At 32.7% G+C, this 4,649-nt stretch overlaps 1 long non-coding RNA gene across 2 annotated transcripts; it reads left to right on the forward strand.

Moving 5' to 3' along the window:
- The first annotated feature begins 14 nt into the window (after positions 1–14).
- On the forward strand, positions 15–4,409 carry LOC107080859. 2 transcript variants are annotated; one of them, XR_001480990.1, is made up of 3 exons: positions 15–1,754; positions 1,931–2,386; positions 2,471–4,409. It is a non-coding gene; the product is annotated as an uncharacterized LOC107080859 (long non-coding RNA). The 2 variants fall into 2 exon arrangements; XR_001480991.1 differs by having other exon boundaries at positions 2,348–2,386.
- The last annotated feature ends 240 nt before the right edge of the window (positions 4,410–4,649 follow it).

Raw genomic sequence — 4,649 nt, forward strand, 5'->3', positions numbered from 1 at the left:
AGAGAATTTACGGTATGTTAATAAGTAAATAATCCAAAACGATTACCATTAACAATAATTTTAATTTCTCAACAGACTTGTTGTTTTTGGTGCAGCTGAACATCCTCCATGTTTTCATTTGTTGTAAGGTTGTGCAGGTTGTGTCAGTCTATTGTGTATGCACTGCTTTAGCTCTACAAAGAAAACAAAAAAAAAATTGATTTGGCATAAATTGACCATCAGGATCAACATGGAACTGCTTAATTCTTTCTGATTATCCAAAATAAACACCACAGAATCGTGTTTAGAATATTTTCCAGATTTGCTAATGATGCTAATTGACAAAGTATAAATCTCAACAGGGCCTTAGTTTTATCACCTTGAATTATTTTTATTTTTTTTATTAACAAGGAAATATATCTTTTTACCCCTCATAAAGGCTACATTAGTACTAACTGAAGAGAACACACTATAAACAATTGAATTATGCCCTATAGTTATGCAACTGTTTTTTACACAATCCAAGAACATTTTTAGTGATAAGAATATAAAATATTGATAGAAGCGATTGAAAATTGTGATTAATTTTAACAAGTGTTATATTGAGAAAGAAGTTTAGATCTACTGCATATTATGTCGAAGTTTGCTCTTACTATATTTGGCCAGGGACATCTCAGGGGGAAGCATTTGCTTTCCATAAGTTTCAATGTGTAGGGAAATGCACATTTATTTTGATTGGTTACTTTTTTTTGTTTGTTTTTGTTATTTCAAATATGACAGAAATGCTAATCAGTTTTGGACTACTAAAAAATGTACCCATATAAAGGTTCACTTTAGTCCCTTTATGAAATTCAATGAAACATTTCTTATGAAGGCCTGCTCAGTGGCACAGTGGGTGCCGCTGCCTAGCAGCAAGAAGGTTATTGGTTTAATTCCTGGCCTGGATTTTTTTGTTCTTGTTTTATATATATTTATTGGTTTTGCATGATTTTTTTTTTTTACTTTACTCTGGTTATCCACTCAAGCTTATTGCTTATTTCTGACTTTATTTTGAATAAAACTTGCACATACCAATTGTTTTTTATTAGGTGTGGAGCAATTTCAGATCTGTTTTTTCTGCTTTTGATACAGGTGTATGTTTGAAATAAATAAATTACTTGCTGTTTTCACTGCAAGCCATGGTGTTTTTTTTCCTCTTACCCTCCCTCTACAATATGTAGTCCAGAAGCTTAATGTTGTTAAAGCTTAATGGACAGCGATGGTGAGAAAAACATAAGAGAAAATAAATTGGTCAATTTAAGTATATGCTTACAGGGCAGCCATTAAGTAGGCAAAAAAATACAAAAGCGATATTTATTGTGATACAACTTTCTTTAGAATTTATTCTTGTTTACAAATGCAGCCAGGATGCGGTGTTTTTGCAGCTGGGATAGAGGAGGTGTCACTTGTTACACATCTTGTTTTGGTCTACACTTTGCTCTACAAATCATTAATTTTGTAGTTGTAAAATGAGAAAATACAGAACAGCTTGTTTTCCATATGCAGGGGTTGCCATGTCTTTAAGACTTGCTTAGAAACTTGGCAAGTTTATAATCTATAGTCCCTTCCTGACAAAATCAGGAATTGAATATTCTCTTCATTGGTGTTTGCCTGCTTCTACGTTTTCACCAAAGGTACATCTGTTAAAACGTAAAATCACATTAACATTTGTTTGCTGATTTATTTTATATAATTGTTCTTCTATTATTCACAGGAAGATGCTACTTTCAGTATAAGTAAGTATTTAATTTCTATTCCTCCATTATACAGATAGATATATTGCCTTTTTTTTTTACAATCTCTGCTGCTTTGGTATATACTGTTTATTTTTCTGAACATTATAAATCATATTTTTTTGCTCCTTTTATCCCATTAGTTCATTTATTTATTTTTTTTTTCATTTTCCTTTAAGGCATGAAAGCTCAGCAGTGTTGGAAAGAAGCTCAGAATACGAACAACTGAAAAACAGACAAATCAGCAAGTTAGAGTCATGACCATGAAAACAGAAACACTTCAGTTTAACCGTTGTTTCCAATTATAAAAATATGGTCAAACTGATTAGGCAGCTAATTCTAAACCACACTAGATCAAAGGTGGAGACAGAACGGATTTTGTAGACATGCTGTTAGACAATCTTAATTCGCCTCTTGAGTATTTGCAAGTACGTACCCGATTGTTTAAATGTTTTTTAATATTGGAAAAACTGGTGCTGATGGTGAGGAGCTCCTAGAGACTCAGAGATGCAGAGATTTGTAGAGAAGGTTCATATCCCTCAGCTTTGTTCATGAACTGCAGAACTGTTTGTGATTTTCTGTTTATTTTTTATCAGGTTTGGAAAAACAATCGAAAACATCTCACAGAGGTTGCAGTAAGTTCATGTTCAGATTTTCAGGTTTTGTTTTTTTTCCCACTTTGATCTGTTGTTGAGAAACTTTTCATCTTCTTTCCTCAGGGTGGCCTTTAATTCTTCCAGTCCTGATGACAATAATGCTAATGGTTATCATGGGTATTGTCCTGATTATACGTTATACGAGGAACTAACTAATCAAAGCAGACATAATAGGAAGAATTGACCTTTAAATATTAGTGGAAGCAGCCAGAGTTTCTCATTTAAACAGCAATTAAAATACAGGATATATTCCTTTCATTGGTGCCAAACTTTAGATATGGCTCCTATTAACTGATGTTACATTCAAAATCATGAAAGGAACATTTAAAAAAGACAGTAGAAATTCAACTTTAGTTAATCCTGAGTAAAACTATAACATAGTATGGTTTCTTTAGAATGGAAGCACATGATGCTGATTTTCTCAGGGTAAAACAAAATGAACATACTTTTGGTTGAATCATCTCATCAATGTTCAGCCAGATGTTTTACATCAGTTTAATACCTGCAGAGTCCTTAGATCCCAACTGTATCGCACTACTATACTGACCTGCTGTCATTTTAAAAAATAGGACAAGAAGCAAACATGAAGTATGCAGTATAATAAACTGAATGATTTTTTTTTTTTCCCACAAGATTTGATTTAATCCAAATGTCCATCTACGTTGTTGCCCCAAGCATGATTGTAAACATGAAGCACTTTAAGTCTCAGACACTGACTGATTGGAGGAAAATGAAGGAAAACAGCTACAGTAAAAGTAAAGGATGACCAGTGAGCATTATATGCATCTTTATGTGGAGAAAAAAGTTAACCATAATCAAAGCCTTTTTAAATATATATTTCCAGAGTTTAATACATTGATTATGTGATTTAATGGCTTTAAATTTTTATTAATTTATGTAGCAAATGTGTGTTTCTCTGCATGTTTTAATTTATTTTTTATTCAAGCACTTTTTCTACGTCCTTTCTGTGTTTCATGTCATCCCTGTTATGTTACAAATTTCTATTTAGTATCCAAGTCTGTTATATTTTATATTAATGTATAATCTGCTAATATTCAGTGTCTGAACAGTTTAAATGTGACTCAGGCACATCTCTGGGAAAATGAAGGAAAACTGGTCCCACTGATACAGTTGTTGTTGTATGAAGGATTTCATGTTTATTTCTGCTCATAGATGTTTGTATCAGTAGTCAAAGTAAACTGTTAAAGTAATTTTTTAATTTTTGTTAGGACACTTTTCTGCAGAGAGAACTTTTGTTTTTCATGTTATACATCATAGTACCGTATTATAATAGCTTACAGCTGGTGCAAAATGCAGCTGCTTGTCTTTTAACTGTAACTCCAAAGTATTGTACGATCACATCACCCCTGTCCTGGCCTCAACCCACTGGCTGCCTGTGCATTTTAAAGTTGATTTTAAAATTCTTATCTTTGTATTTAAGTGCCTAAATGACCTTGCCCCATCTTACCTCTTAGAGCTTCTTCACCCCTGCTTGCCTCCTCGATCTCTCAGGTCAGCAGAACAGCAGCTCCTGCAGGTACTGAGGTTTAAGAGGAACCTCAGAGGTGCCTTTTCTATCACTTTTCCTCGTTTATGGAGTAGCCTCCTGCTGCACACTAGGGAGGCTCCTCCCCTGCCAAGTTTAAAACACAACTCAAGATTTACTTTTATTCACTGGCTTTTAACATTGGCAGAACTTGGTTGTTGTTAAATTGTTTATTTAGCTTTATTATTATTGCCCTATTTAATATTTTTATGCTGTGTTTTATTCTTTCATTGTGTTTTATTATTTTTAGCTATGTTCAGTACTTTGTTTTCACCTGTAGCTGTTTTAAAGCGCTACATAAATAAAGATGACGATGATATTATGGATTTAAAAAACACAAAGTTTTACTTTAAGCCTCTGCTTACATAATCTACATAATGCATTATTCGATTAATTACTAATATCCAGTGTCTGAAAGCTTTTGTTAACATGTCATCTTCTAACTGCCAGCAATAAAAAGAGATTTTAATAAAAACTGATTTCATTGTGTTTTATCATTTCTAGTGCATATTTTTATTTACATTTTTATCGCAGTTGAGCATTTTTATCTTCCTAATCTTCCTTGCAGAACAGTAAATGTATAAATGAAATAGGTCACATGACTCTTTTTTTCATTATTACAGTCAGACCTGTGTCGTTAAATTAGTCTCAGCTTAAAGTTTTAAATTGTAGTAGAAAGAAAAGTATTCAACTATT

Source organism: Cyprinodon variegatus, unplaced genomic scaffold (genome assembly GCF_000732505.1).
Source record: "Cyprinodon variegatus isolate N-32 unplaced genomic scaffold, C_variegatus-1.0 Scaffold2419, whole genome shotgun sequence".
NCBI classification, from domain to species: Eukaryota; Metazoa; Chordata; class Actinopteri; order Cyprinodontiformes; family Cyprinodontidae; genus Cyprinodon; species Cyprinodon variegatus.